The sequence below is a fragment of the Lotus japonicus genome, chromosome 1 (assembly GCF_012489685.1).
Source record: "Lotus japonicus ecotype B-129 chromosome 1, LjGifu_v1.2".
Classification (NCBI taxonomy): Eukaryota; Viridiplantae; Streptophyta; class Magnoliopsida; order Fabales; family Fabaceae; genus Lotus; species Lotus japonicus.
In genome coordinates this window covers 126806573-126823198 of record NC_080041.1, presented here as the reverse complement: position 1 = coordinate 126823198, position 16626 = coordinate 126806573, and positions in this window count along the sequence as shown.

Here is a 16626-nt window from a genome sequence, read left to right as displayed (position 1 = left end):
AGTGCACGGCGAAGTGGTACCTCTTTTCGGATCCCTCCCGACTCGAATCCAACCGCGCGGGTTGGAGTAGCTGGATTTGGACCCTCCGAATCTGAGATCTGATTTGTGGAAGAAGATGAAGGTTGAGGGAGGTTGGTGTTGGTGGAAGAGGGTTTCGGTGGTGGTGGTGGTGTTGGGTGAGAGGGGGGATTTGGTGGTGGTGGCAGTGGTGCTTGGTGGGGTTCTGATTTTGAAGGTTAAGTTGAGAGAAAGAAGACGAAGGTTGAGGGAGGAGGAGGAAGAAGATGAAGTTTCATTTTCTTCATTTTTTGGGGGAAAATAAATAATTTCCTCATCAGCACTCTTGGATGGAAAAAAATTCCACATCACGAATTCCCTTAACGTCCGTCAAATTTTTTTAACCTAAGGACTACCGTGAATAGACTTTGTCACATTCAGGGACCGCGAGAGGCATTTTAGAAGTTTAGGGACCAATGTGAAGTCGGCTGACACATTCAGGGACCAAGTTGGCTATTTACCCATAATCTTTTCAATATGCACATATTATTACACCACATATATAGGCTTGTTATTATTTCTTAGCTTTTTTTTTATATCAAAAGTATCGTCTCACCTGATAGGTGAAAGACTAATGTTCCGAGTAGCGTTAGGCACAACATGGAGATTTAGCGTTGTATGCTTTAGTGACCCGAACTCCTTCCACTTAAACCAAGACAATGCATTGTTGGTTGTTATTATCTTTAGTTGATGTGCATGATTAAGTGGTTGTGTCCAAGATTAGAACAATTTGATAGTTATGCAGAATTTCAAACATAAATTTGTATCGTTTGATGATAAAATTGAATCTAAGACCGTTACCATTTTAAAGTTTACTCTGTTAGTTTTCTAACAAAAAAAAACCCGCAGTTAAACTGACAAGCACAACTCAAGTTATGCTTAATTAAGTGGTTGCTGTCAAGATTAGAATGTTGTAGAATTTTCTGAAACTGATGAAACACTCATACTGAAACTGAAACTACCACTTTCTCTCTTCCAAATCAACCACCACCGAGCCTTCTCTTCCCTTCACCCTCGCAACCGTGTCGACCCACCACCACCAAACCCTTCTCCTCAAAACGCGAACTAGCCTCCATCTCCCGAACTGAAACTGAAACCACCACTGCCTCCTCCCTGAAGCCGCACTACCACCACCACGAGTTAATGAAGAGAGTGGATAGACTATGTTGTTAGCCACCAACAGTTCCCAGAATCAAGGAGAAGAAAAGAGGACTTAAAGCTATTCATTTACGTTTTTACCCTTTTAACATTCATTTAATCCTAACAGTTTGATTAAAGTATATTCTAAGATGCCTAAATCTAACGGTGATTAAGTCTGGTCCATCCATGGACCACAAATAAAAGTGACCACCCTAGTGGGCACTAGGGGTGTTCGCGGTTTGGATTGGTTCGGTTTTGAGGGAAAAATTAATCTGATCCAATCACTTCGGTTTTGTCATTGCCTCATCCAATTGATTTTTTTCTTTTTGTAAATCCGAACCAATCCGATCCAATTTTTATCGGTTTGGATTGGATTGGATTTCGGTTTTTCAAAGAAGCTATAAATATCAAGTACCTCTAAAATAATAAGAAGAAAAAAAATTAATATCTATAATAGATGACATATTTTCAAATATATGTTCACTCTAACGCATATTTTTCAAATTATTACTTGAAATTTTATTTACTCAAATATATCTTCATATAAATAAGCATGTGTGATATAATAATTCTATAAGCATATAAAGACATAAATATGTAAGTACAAATGATATGACATATGTACAAATAAAATTATATGTATTTGTAAATATTCGGTTTGGATTGGTTTAGTTCGATTTAAAAAATCAAATCCGAAATCTGATCCAATCCAATAAAAAAATTCGGTTTTCTCAATTTTGGATCCGTTCGATTTTCGGTTTGATTGGATTTCGGTTTGTATTGGATTGGTTCGATTATGAACACCCCTAGTGGAAACCCATTAATAATACCAAGCTATCTTTTAATCTTATAAAATGACTCTTTTGGAAAAGGTTTAGTGAAGATATCAGCTATTGTGCATGTGTATCAACATATTCCAAAATCACATTCTTCTTAAGTACATGGTTCCTTAGAAAATGGTGTCTAATGTCAATGTGTTTGGTTCTATAATGCATGATCGGATTTTTAGTCAAATTAATAGCACTTGTATTATCACATCTAATAGGAATGCATCCAACACTCATACTGAAGCATACAAACTGTGATTTACTGATTAGATCCTTCGTGATTCAATTTTTGGACTAGACGACAACGTGAACATACCAATAAATACCGATAGGAATTGTTCCGTTTACTTTTTATCTTGAAATGCATATGAATCTTTGCTTGTATAAGAGCAAATGGATAACCAAACACCGGTGCACATAACCATGATGTATCTAATTCTAAAAATTCTAAATAAAGGTGCATCTCAGACAACAAAATACTCCTTGATGGGACATAAATTGGCCCCATATGTCTACATGTACAGTAGCAGAAATAACAGGAAAAGGTTAAGCATTTTGCTTAGCTAAGTGACCTATGTCACAAGGTTACAGAACCTTATTACAAGAAATGAAAGGATAGCATTCAAAAAATTGTTCCATCAAGTAAAGAAAAATTAAAGATTGTTGTGCAGCTCTCAAAGGTGCTAGATATCTTCTCTTTCACATCTTCCCAATTGGTGAGGGACAGCCTATGATGAGGGGCAAGAATCATCCTCTTCAAGACAGGAGCATTTTCAATTACAAACTTGATGAAATTAAAATGCTCTTTGAGTTATCAACATGCAAGAGTTTTATCACTTGGAGAATAGTAAAAAAAAAATAGAGAGGCACCATAGAAGTAAAAAATTCTGGCTCAAATTGGCATATTTCCTGAAAAATTCTAAATAAGAAATAATGAAAAAACTATAACCAATCACTAACTTACCAAAAAAAGTAAGGGTGTTTAAGTTTGGCATCTTTTGCAATAATGCCAGAAGAAATTCAGCATTAACCCTTCCTAGCTCAAGATTTTGTAAGTTATTAAAGGAAGGGATAGCATTTGATACTGCCGGTACTTGTTCATTTCAGTAACCATCCATACATAATTTAAGAATATGTTAAAAAAGTTCTAATTCAGAAGTAAGCAGATAAAAGAGGTCACAAAATACCATTTTTATCATCCTTTGAAAGACTGCACATTTTTAAATGTGCTCAGAAGCTTGCTCAGAAGCCGACACATTTGTTGTTCATCCTCATCTTCATAATGTGCAGAATGCCTTATAATTAATGTGCAGGGTGCCTTATAATTAATCTTGGAGCTTCTAGTTCATCCTTACTAGACGTTAACCCGCGCGTTGCGCGGACAGATACTAATATACATTTTAAAATTTTATAAATTAAAAAATAATTTTTTTTAGTAGTGAAAAAATTGGTATGAATATTTTTTTCTTAAAACGCTCATCTTGAAAGTACTTTTGACTATCTAACATCTCTTTTATGGTTTTGTCTACTATTGCTGAGAAAAAATTAGGTTTATGATTGTGGGTGGATCAGATTTTAGCATAGTCAACAATAGAGGTACCTTTATTTTATGTCAATTTATATATTATTGTCATCTTTATTTTGTGCACTCATGGTATGTTGGTTGTTAAATAAAATGCAATTGTTATTTTATCATTATAGGAGCATGTATGTCAAAAATTTGAATATTTCGTAGTCATACCAAAACGAAATATTATAATGAAATTCAAATGTTTTACATAAGATGAAATAAAAAATGAAACAACTCTCAATTACATTATGGAGTAGAAAATGATTTTGATGTTAAATGATTGTCATATTATTTTCATTTTCTCTCATATTCTGTATAGTGTTATATATTTATGGAAATAATTTTTAATCATAAATTCTTATTTTATTGATTATTTTACATAAAACATTAACTAAATTTAAAATATATTGTATGATCACAACGATTCAATGATTTAACTATATTAGTGTACTCGTTAAAAAAAAACTATATTAGTGTACTATAAACATCTATGATAACATTACATTTTTAATTATTATTTTAGTTCTTCTCAATATAATATTACATTGCTTTCGTAACAATTATTGTTACACATTAAATTTAATCTAATAGTATTTTATATTTATCTATTTTATTTTAAACCAATCATATAAATTACATTTAAAATAAATTATTACAAAATTATATTTTAGTTGTTTTTAAAAAATATTTCTCATGCATTACACAAGCCAAAATAACAAGAGTGAATATAAAAGGTATTTAAAAGGTTGGGATAGTGTTCAAATTGACACTTCATCTAAAAAGCTGATGTGGAAATAGTATTTAGAGTCAAATTGTTGATGTGTTAGCATTATTTCTTGCGCTTAAGAAATTATATATTATAATAGATTTGAGCACCAGCTGTCAGGTGCCTTTGGTTTGTAACAATGAAAAGGAAAGGTCAGGAGAGGAAAATGAACATGCAGAGATCAATCCCCCACACTGGGAAATTGAAAGACTATCACATGTTCCCAGATGATGCTATCTCAGAAGATGGAGAATTTACACTTTTCACTCATGAGTGAAGTTGAGCCTGTCCAATTTGAAGAAGCAATGAAAGAAGAGGTTTGGATAGAAGCCATGAAAGAAGAACTCAAGGCCATAAAAAGAAACAGAACATGGGATCTAGTCTCATTACCAGAATGAAAGAAACCAATAGCAGTGAAGTGGATCTACAAGATTAAGCTAAACCTGATGAGAGCATAGCCAAGTACAATGCTAGATTGGTTGCCAAAGGATTCATGCAAAAGGAGGGAGAAAACTACACATATGTTTTTGCACCTGTAGCAAGATTTGAGACTGTAAGAGTCATAGTAGCCTTAGCTAGTTGGCAAAGGTGGGAGATTTGGCAATTACATGAAAAATCTGCTTTCCTCAACGGGCCCCTTGAAGAAGAAGTTTATGTTCTCCAATATCTTGGGTTTGAATCTCAAGGCAAAGAGGAAAATGTATTGAAACTGAGTAAGGCACTTTATGGGTTGAAACATGCCCCAAGGGCCTGAAGTAGAAGGATTGACACATTCCTTCTGAGCAAAGGACTTCACAAGTGTACAATTGAGAATAAGGTGTATGTCAAGGCTCAAGGTTCCAGTGTAGTGTTTGTGTGTTTGTATGTAGATGATTTGGTAGTCAGAGGAAACAACATTGGTGAGATGAATCAGTTGAAGCTTAGTGAAAAATTGCCTCCTCAGCTCAGGGTTTGGCACAAGATACTTATGGGCTGCATCAACCCAAGACCCCCTTCCAGCTCTTCTGACTATGTCAATGCTAATCAGAAGTACATGTTGTACTATATGATGAGTCATCAGAAGATGTGCATTCCTTCAATTATGTTCTACTACTTAAGAGATTCTGTGAGGAAGACCAGAACCACTGCAGATGAATCAAAGAAGGTACCCAATTACATTTCTTTTGGAAGGTTGCTTTCTGATATTTTTGTTGAGAGCGGACTTGTAAAGTTTCTGGAAGAAGCCCAACTCACTTTAGATTTGAAGGTCATTGCTGGAGATGTTGTGAACGTGAGGAATCTGAAGAGCATGGGTGTCTTCAACAAAGTCTATGTGGATCCAACCATGGATTCTTCAGAAGACATTTTAGGAAGAATATGACTTTCCCTTATTCTCTCAAGCTGACAATCCATAAGTCATTGCACAATATGTAATGATGATGATGGAATCTGGAGTTGACATGTCAGGTTTCAACTATGATGATTTACCTCCTGCTCCTGACATGGTTGATCCAAGAAAGGGGAAGAAGAAGAGATCAGAAACTTATGATCCTGAAAAGAAGAAGAAGAAGAAGCAGAAGAAAGAAAGGGATGCTTCTATGGCCACTCACTCATAACCAAGGACTTCTGAGAAACCAAAGGAAGTGAATTCTTTCTTATCCGATATGGCAACTTACCCAGATCCAAGTAAGTCTACTAACCCTTCTAATTCTACTATATTTTCTCATGTTTATGCTTCACTGTGATCTCCAGGTTAACAACATGTGTGAGGCATTTAATAGGTCAATCTTGGAGCATAAAGACAAGCCTATTATCACTTTTCTCGAGAACCCAAATAGGCCATAAGCTAAGGTTAAGTCATTTGAGGTCATAGTACTTTTGAAATTCACGCGGTCTAAAGTCATCAACCAATCAAAGCAAGTTTAGAATAATATTTTCAATATGCATATATTATTACACCACATATATAGGCTTGTTATTATAATTATTTTACAATAATGTTATTATTTCTTAGCTTTTTTTATATCAAAAGTATCGTCTCACTTGATAGGTGAAAGACTAATGTTTCGAGAAGCGTTAGGCACAACATGGAGATTTAGGGTTGTATGCTTAAGTGACTCGATCTCCTTCCACTTAAACCAAGACAAGACATTGTTGGTTGTTATTATCTTTAGTTGATGTGCATGATTAAGTGGTTGCGGTCAATATTAGAACAATCTAATAGTTATGCAGAATTTCAAACATAAATTGGTATTGTTTGATGATAAAAATGAATCTAAGACGGTTACCATTTTAAAGTTTACTCCGTTAGTTTTCTAACAAAAAAAACTACAGTTAAACTGACAAGCACAACTCAAGTTATGCTTGATTAAGTGGCTGCTGTCAAGATTAGAATGTTGCAGAATTTTCTGCAACTGATGAAACCCTAACAGAGGAGAAATAAACTAACGAGATTAAGATAGAGAGAGATAAGAGATAAGAGAGATATTTCAATATTCTTCTGATAATTATTCTCAATAGATTTCCTTACATTTAAGGGTTCACAATTTTGCGGGGCCTTTTGGTTTGCTTTGGTTCTTTAGGCGTTGTCCTTTTGGCTTTGGGGCCTTTTTTTCTCTTCCTTTTCTAGGTTTTTCCGGGTTGGATTTGGGTGTTTGTATCTTCCTTTTGATGAGGATTGTATTTCCTGATTTTTCTTTTTATATATATATATATATATATATATATATATATTGCTTTCGAAAAAAGTAATTTACGGGCTTTTTAGTAAGATCCAACGAGAGAAACTAAGTGGCCCAATTTCTCATTAAGTAAAGGAAATACATTTTAGTTGTATTTATAGCATCAATATCAATATCAATATCAATATATATATATATATATTAGAAAAGAACAACTTCTAGCATGACGTGTCGCTCTCACAGGCCAAGTTAGTGACGTGTCGCTCCCAGATTAATTCTCACCTAATGTTTTACATGTAAGCTCTTTCTCCTTGGCCCCACTTGCCACATGTGCCCTGATTTTTCCTTACCTTATTTCTCCTTAATAAAAAAATACATTTTTAAATTTTAGATTTTATTAGGATTTAGGTTTTTTATTTCTTGATTTTATCTTAATTTATTTTTGATTTATTTTTAGATTATTAATTAATTTTTATGGTATTTTTATTGAATTTTCGGATTTTTAATTAATTCCGGATTTTATGGGTTTTTATTGTGATTTGCTAGACTTTGATAGTTTTTATCTATTTTTATTTAGTACATTTTTTAATTTTAGATTTAATTAGGATTTATGTTGTTTATTTCTGTATTTTATCTTAATTTATATTATTATTTATTTTTAGAGTATTAATTATTTTTTATGGTATTTTTATTGAATTTTCGGATTTTTAATTAATTCCGAATTTTATGAGTTTTTATTATGATTTGCTAGATTTTGATAGTTTTTATCTATATTTATTTAGTACATTTTTAAATTTTAGATTTGATTAGGATTTAAGTTGTTTATTTCATGATTTTATCTTAATATAAAATCTGTGATAAGTGATTTAAATCAATAATACATCCCATCAGCAAAAACCCTCTTCTAGCATGACGAGTCGCTCTCACAGGCCAAGTTAGTGACGTGTCGCTCTCAGATTAATTCTCACCTAATATTTTACATGTAAGTTCTTTCTCCTTGGCCCCACTTGCCACATGTGCCCTGATTTTTCCTTACCTTATTTCTCCTTGATAAAAAAATACATTTTTAAATTTTAGATTTGATTAGGATTTAGGTTTTTTATTTCTTGATTTTATCTTAATTTATTTTTTATTTATTTTTAGAGTATTAATTAATTTTTATGGTATTTTTATTGAATTTTCGGATTTTTAATTAATTCCGGATTTTATGAGTTTTTATTGTGATTTCCTAGATTTTGATAGTTTTTATCATGGTTATTAAAACCGGACCGGACCGGTCGGTTTGACCGGTAGAACCGTGAACCGGACCCTTAGCCGGTCAGAAACAACCACAAAACCGCTTGGAAAAAGAACCGGAGTCAAACCGTGCGAACCGGTGTAAAACCGGGAAAACCGGAGAAAATCGGCCGGTTGGCGGTTTCGTGCGGTTTAAGTTTTTTTGGTTTTTTGTGTAAAATGGGATCGGCCCAAGCTAAATGACAGAAACAGAAAGTTTCGAAAAAAAACGATTGAAAAACATAAACGTTCGTTGTCTAGTCTCCCATCTCCGCCGCTCTCCGCCATGCTCCGCCCGACGCCTCTGATGCCACCGCAAGTCCTGTCTTATCCCCAATGAGTCTCGGTCCACTAACCTCGTGAACAATACCAAAAGTGAAGAAGATTTAGACGACAATTCTGCAAAGACTAGAGAGAGGAGCAGAAGTAGATCTGGGAGTGGACATGATGGAGTAGCATCACGAAATCACGCCACCTTCATGAAGCATAGAAGGGCCACTGTCGAAGTTGTGAGACATGTGCAGTGCGGCTGCTTGGAATGAATCTGATTGAACGTGAGAGAAGGAGAGGAAAGAAAGGTGTTAGTTTTAGGGTTTGGGTAAATCCTTTTTGGTATTGTGGACAACTCATTCACGGACTGGGCTTTTTGACCAAAAAGTGGAGAAAGAAAATCTATTGGATCCAAAACAAAGTGACGTTTTTTTTAATCAGCTGGACTATGTGCTAATTTTGTTTTTGGATCATATAATTTTTTGGAAAAAACACTTCATCAATGAATGTTCTTCTATATTTTTTTAGTATAAAATTATGAATATTTTCTGTTTTACTCAATATTATTATCTTATATGGTATATATTTATTAAAAAAACAATAGTTAATTTATAGCGGTAATATCGGTTGGACCACGGCTCAACTACGGTTGAACCAATAAACCTTGAACCAGTGCCTCCACCGGTTTGATCACCGGTACGGTTCTGATAACCTTGGTTTTTATCTATTTTTATTTATACATTTTTAAATTTTAGATTTGATTAGGATTTATGTTGTTTATTTATGTATTTTATCTTAATTTATATTATTATTTCTTTTTAGAGTATTAATTATTTTTATGGTATTTTTATTGAATTTTCGGATTTTTAATTAATTCCGGATTTTATGAGTTTTTATTGTGATTTGCTAGATTTTGATAGTTTTTATCTATATTTATTTAGTACATTTTTAAATTTTAGATATGATTAGGAATTAGGATTTATGTTGTTTATTTCATGATTTTATCTTAATATAAAATCTATGATAAGTGATTTAAATCAATAATACATCTCATCAGCAAAAACCCTCTTAAAACCCTGCCTACCTCCACTATCTCCTCCATGGAATTCATCTCCTCCATGCAATTTTCATCTCATCTCTCCACTGAACGGAACCACCCCCACAAAATCGTCTCATCTCTCAACGGAACCACTTTGTCATCGACTTGCAATCGCATCCCTCCGATTTGCTGCCTTGGACTGATTGGGAAGGTTGCAGATGGAGGTTTCAAATTATTTTCTTCCTTTGCTTGCATAATATGTTATGGTTTTTTTCAATTTTATTTTACTTTACCTTTAACTTTCATTCACTCATGTTTGACTTCAAGGTCAATTTCGTTCAGCACTTGCCATGCTAATTTCAAATTCTTTTCTTCAGGTTTTTTTTTATAGATATTCCACCAAAAGAGATTCTTTGGAAGCCATGGATGGTGAGTCCATTTTATATTCTATATGGAATTTTGCAATATTTTAATTTGTTTTTTATGTTTTCTGATTCTCCTTTGTATGTGATTCTATTTTATTCGTTTTTCTTAATTTGCATCTAAAATTTGTGTCCTATGTTATAGGTGGTGAAACATTGATCTGTCTATGTTTTGATTAACATAATCATTGTCAGTGAAGTTGATTGAGGGAGTGAAAGAATTGAGGGGAGAGAAATGAGAAGTTGTAGATTTTTTTCCTTGCAACTTTTTTATTTGGTAATTTTTTCTTTTTGCCTGCTTCTTGCACCGAGGAAATTAATTATTATTGTTGGTGCTTGCCGTTACAACTACAGAACTACATATCATGGATGAGATTTTACTGCTTATCTTTGTTCGCTCAAGCTATACTATTGAGGTTAGACTTTTAAAATTGGTGTTGTCCTTTCTAATATGCTAAACGCCTAAACCAATGTTCTAACAATAAATTGATTTCCTTGGCTTCCCTGGAAACATTTGACATGAATTTATCCGTAGGTACAGAACGACAATGAGGTGCATACCTCTTTCTGACTACACTCTCTGATTCTCAGCTAGCTGAAGATGAAACATGATTGATGACTCAAGATCTTATCTTGCTCTCATTTCAAGTAAGCCATGAAACATGTGAGACCAGTACTCATGGAGGTTTTTCTCAGTCCATTATATGTATATATTCACCAGATAAGAGATAGAGATGTGTGTTTGGTGTTGCACTACTGTGATGCATATGTATATATTCACCAGATAAGAGATAGAGATGTGTGTTTGGTGTTTCACTACTGTGATGCATATATAGTTTTACTGACTTAGTTCATCAATTCTACATCTATCTATCATCATTACATATATTAAAAGTCACTTTTCGAAGGCAATATTAGATTTTATAATTAATCATTGTTCTACTATGGTTCAATTAATCAAACTTTAGTGTGATTGGAAGTCTTGCTTGCATGAGTGTGTAATTATCACATTACGATTTAGTATCAGCATATGTTTTTGATTTGGTTATTGTACTTTCAACAACAGTGCTACATAAAGCAAAGAGTTGTTTTAGCCGTTCAACAAATATAATGGGTCTAAAATTTATAGAGGGGTTTTCTTCCATTCATCTTCTTTAGTAGCATGTGATTAGTTTCCCCTTACAAATATATCTGATTGGTTATGGAAACCACTGGAAGGCCATAGCCAAAAAGTGGCTTCAATTCATTCTTTGGCTTTCATATCTGTCTGCAAATTTGATTGCTATCTTTGCACTATCATAGCTAGATTGATGTTGCACATATTACTATTATGTTTGGTGGTCTTTAGTCTATCCTACTCTAACATGTCTATCAATCTCACTTCATGAGTTCTTGATTTTCTGTTACTTAGAATGCAGATACGACTGGAAGCTGCTGATTTGGAATCAAGTTTCATTTGAATTAGCATGAGTTCATATTAATTCATGTTAAAGTTGGACAACAATCAGAAATAACACTTAGGATTGCTGCTGATTTGGAAGCAAGTTTCATTTGATTTTTTAATTAGAAATAAATATTTTAAAGATTTAAATTCAAAATGTGATACCTTCTTACTTTATGAAGTGTTTTTTTATGCCAGATAACAGACTCTGGTTGCAGTGAAAACAAAATTTGCATATGATGTTAGGTACTGTGTGGAATTTGTGAGTGTGTTTGTGGATAATTTATAAGAAAAACGGTGGTGATAGCGAGGTAGAGAAATCTGAGAGAGATTTTGATGTAAATGGAGATTTTTCTTTCTTACGAGATTGGACTTTTAACTCTTATCCACATCATTTGAAATTTCCATTATTATTATTTTCGACACTTATGTCACTGACAAATAATAATTAGGTTCTGATGTAATGTATATTCTTTGTAATGGAGAATTAAGTAGTTGTTTTTAAGAGTCTTTTATATATAATTCAGATGCAAACAGTATGCACTCAGCTATCACTTGAGCACTAGAGCAAGTAAAGGGAGCATACTACGACTGCTTTACTATTCTGAATTTTTTTATCGCAGAAATGCTCCGGTAAGTACAACAAGCTCAAAAGCAGAATAGCATGATGAAACTACTAGATATTATTAATGAACCAAACCTTTCAGTTCCAAACTGTCAAGACCTTCGCTAGAAATTTGTTCTAAAGTACGCCTATTAGTACTACTATAAGAGCAAATCAACATGCTTCTTATATTGGGAGATAGACAAAAGCAGAGGTTGCCTTAGTAAGCTTTCTCACCTGGATCAACAGAAAAAGCAACTGAAACTCGATCGATAAAAGTTGGAATGGCAAGGTTTACTCTTAAAGTCTTCGGTAGGAGGAGGATACAAGTGTCATCATCTTCATCGATATTACCCACCAGATAGACTTGAGAAAAGACTTTCAGGCATCCTGAGAGTAAGGAGAAGCTGGATCTAAATGTATTAGAAAGAGCCTAAAAGCTTTTATTTATAGGAAGAATATTTTACATGAAAATACTTCTACATAAAAATAAATGTTAATAAGATTTCATCGGAATTTTTTTTTGTTATAAGAAAAACATAATATAATATAGTTTGATGTTAATTTTTTACTACATAATAATATAGTCCACTTTAATTTTTTTGTACAAATTATTATAGGAGTTAAATTCTCCTACGGGAAGAAATATATTTTAACAAGAAAGTACCTACATTAAGTATTGATTAATGTATCAAATACAATAACAAATTTCGCGGTACATTCTTTTTTTTCTAAGATTAAAATGTGTTCTGAATGCTTTATTGGTGATTCTTCATATCTAAAATTTGTGTTATTGTCTTTAGGCTCATGAAGAATGTGAAACGACTTCATGTTGATATGGGTCAAACTTAGTTTATTTTATTGTGTAAAAAATGAACTCGCATAATCACGTACATAAAGAATCTTTTATCTTTTTTTCATTGTAGATTAAATCAGCTATTGTTTATTAGCCATCATTAAACCACATCCCCTAATATGTTTTGCATAATTTGAGATTTGGTTAACCAATTTTTTTATTAGTTATTCAATTGTACGAAGTTCAATCTATACAACAAGGGTTTTAATTTAAGACTTTTTGTCCACTTTGCTCATCATTTCATACTCTTCTATTTCATCAGTTGTTTATTATATTTTTAATGATCAAGGTATTAATTGACCTATCAAATATAATAGATGTATTCCCCGTGCAACGCGCGGGTAAAAAACACTAGTTATAAATAAGAAATCTATGAAATCATTCAGCCACTTGGGCCTCAATGTTGAACGCATGGGCCTCAGGGGAGTGACATTAGGAATTGGCCCATTTTCATGTGCATCATAGAATCATACTTCTTTTTTAATTTTTTGTCCTTTGGCCACCAGTCTTTATAGGGGAAAGGGGTCCCATGTGACTAATCTGGCTCGGGATACTTTTTTTATTTTAATATTTCTATGCAATAACTTGCGTCAATTTTTCTACATTTTCAGTTTTTACATGATATTATTTAGACATCTCAGGCCACCCTTGTTGTATATTTTTTTTTTCTAATTATAGTGATCTCTTTCATTTTGTTTCCCATTGTTATAAAAAGGTACATAAAAAACAACTCAGACAATATATAGAGATTAAGCAAAAGTAAGCTTTATTAATTGAATATAATATGAGACAATATACAAAGATCAAATACATTGTGCACAAAGGCCACAACACAAGACAATATATAGAGATTAAGCAAAAGGGCAAATTCTCTGGTACAGGAATTTTTTTATGGGTATGATACATGAATAACATGACCCAATAGCATATTTACACCTGGAAATTTTCTTTTGTTCAGTAAAGTAATAAACTTGTTGTAATTCTAAATCAACCCCAAAAAAATATTATAATTATTAGTTAACCCTTGACCAACCCACCAGTTTCTTCACCTCTTCACACCAGCAAGTCTAGATTTTTTTATAAGCACCTGCAAATCTATATAATCTGGAATCTGAATCACCTTTTAAGGAGAAAAGCTTTGAAGTAAATTACTTCAAGTTTGAAGTAAAACAATATAAAAATCCTATTTTCTTAATTTTTTTAATCAACATCGGCATTGAAGATTGCTTTGATGCGGTATGTGAATTGCAAACTTCAGTTCCAGAGATTCGAAGAAAACACTCAAATACCCAAGAACAAAACTTTCTACAAACTCAGGTTCCAAAACACCCTCAAATTGAAGAAAAACGCAAGATCGATGGCCTAGCAGCAAAGATTAACATTAAAAAAATTTATTTTTCAGTTTCTTTTCCAGAAAAAACTTGTAGCGGGAGAAAACGAAACTTCAGAATTTTTGGTTGGGAGTTCTATGCGGGGAAGAAGATGTTGGTGATGGTGATGGTGAATGATGATGAAGTTGTGCTAAACGTTCCCATAACAACCACCGTGACAAAGTAAAGGTAAGAAAAGGGGGAAGCTGGGGAAACCCTAATTAACACAAATTAGGGAAGCTTGCGAAGAACAGGGCATGTGAAGTTGATAGCAAATGGGGAACAAGATGCAAGTTCCATGACAGCTTTCAATTTGAAACCCCAGATCTACCACCGGGCTTTGAGATCCATGGCCGAGAAGACTGGGCAGACATTAGGATTTCACAAAGTTTGAAATCCTCACTTCAATATTCATAAGTGGCAAGACCCTTTTTTGAAGTTTTGGGTGATAGAGACTTTACATGAAGCTTCTTTTTTGGGTTAGATTGAGTATGTTGGATTCTGGTAATGAGTATTTGAATAACATGAGGAACAAATATGAAGATGAAGAACACTTCAATCTGGTGATTGAAATAAAAGTGAGGTCATTACTGAGTTAACTAAATAAAATTGGGGTTATTTCATGATTAATGAAAAAATAAGGATATATTAGAACATAGGATAAAATCAGATTAGATGTCTTGATATTAGTGGTACACATCACTTCTGTACATACACTCATTTATAATTATGGGTACCGGAGCAAGCACCAAGCAAAAGTAAGCTTTATTAATTGAATATAATTTGAGACAATATACAAGGATCAAGTACTTTGTGCACAAAGGCCACAACACAAGCTATGGTACAAGCCTAAGCTACAATACATGAGCCAGCAAGCATGCCTACGAATTCAAACTCATATGTAGGCATGTAGCAGCAACCATCTTGAGAATTCCACAATGATCTCAATTCAAGACATAAACCAGCTGCAAGCATGAACAACAGTGGAATTGTCTAGCCTCTTAACATACTTCCACAGCTGAATTCTTTGGAGTGATTGTGTCAATTTTCTTCTTCATAACTGCCACTTCAGTTTTAGCCTTTTAGCTGTCTTTCCTTTAGCCAGAGCAATTTTCAAAGTGTTAAATAGTGTTAAAACATCTACTAAGTTTATAATCCCTTCACTTCAATGAAGAAAAGTTGATCGACGTGAAGCCTACCAATTGACTGCGGGAAGAAGTGACCGACGTGAAGAAATCATCAAAAGCATCAATGGAAGATGAAGACGACGATGAATCAGGGAAACCGTCGACGTGGTGAGGTTTGCAGAAGCTAGAGACAAGCACGACACTGAGAATCCCTCTTCTCTCTCTAGCTGTATTCGTGTGCGCGCAGGTCTCAACTCTCAGATTGAATAAAATGCACATTGATACGTTTTGGCCATGTAATAATACTCCAATTCCAGAAGATGATGAAAAGAAGATGACAAATAAGTGCAGGTTTTGTTCATGGAAATACAATGATATGCAAAACTAAATCATTTTAAATAGATGCAGGTTTTGTCATATCATGTGCTCAATAAATAAAATTAATAGCTGGTTGATTAAATAATGCTGGTGGGTGGTTTCTTTGGGGCAATTTGGGTGTTGTCTCTCATGTTTCAATGGTAGCAGCAGCTTCATTTTGTGATCGACAGAGCTTAGAATCTTGGTGCAGATCTGGGTGAGTTCTCTGTAATTTTGCTAGTTTGAGTTGAGGCAGAGCTGGTTTTTTAGGATGGATTGGTGGTGATTTTGGGTGTTCATGGATTAGTAGCTGGGGATTGCGGTTTAATTGTGGTTTTAGAACCAGGAAATAGCATTTGTAGTTTTTGGATTAGCTGGTTTGCTTTCTATCCATCTTGGTGAAGTTTAAGAACTTAGTTACTCTGTTAAAGTTTGAACGAGAGAGTAACGGAATGACCTAATTTTTATAAATTTAAAAGGGAAGCAAAATCGCTCATTTTAAATTGCACAATCATAATACATGATAGATCAGTGCAATTAAGCCTATTAGTTAATTGGTTTGCAACTCTTTGGTTTTGAGATCTCCAGTATTACTATTGTCTATTGAACATAGTGGATAGTGCGATCAAATTCTATATGATTTCAGGTTCATACTTAAATTGAAATAGTGAAATAGTGCTTATTGATCAAAAGCCTTTGATTATGTGTATACCTTCATGGTCCGTTAATAATTTGGTTCAAGTGTTCAACTAATGTTTGTGCCCCCACTATTTTGATTCATAAATATGAAGTTAACAAGTAACTAACATGGAGCTAACAATCGCGCGTGCCTACAAAACAGTACT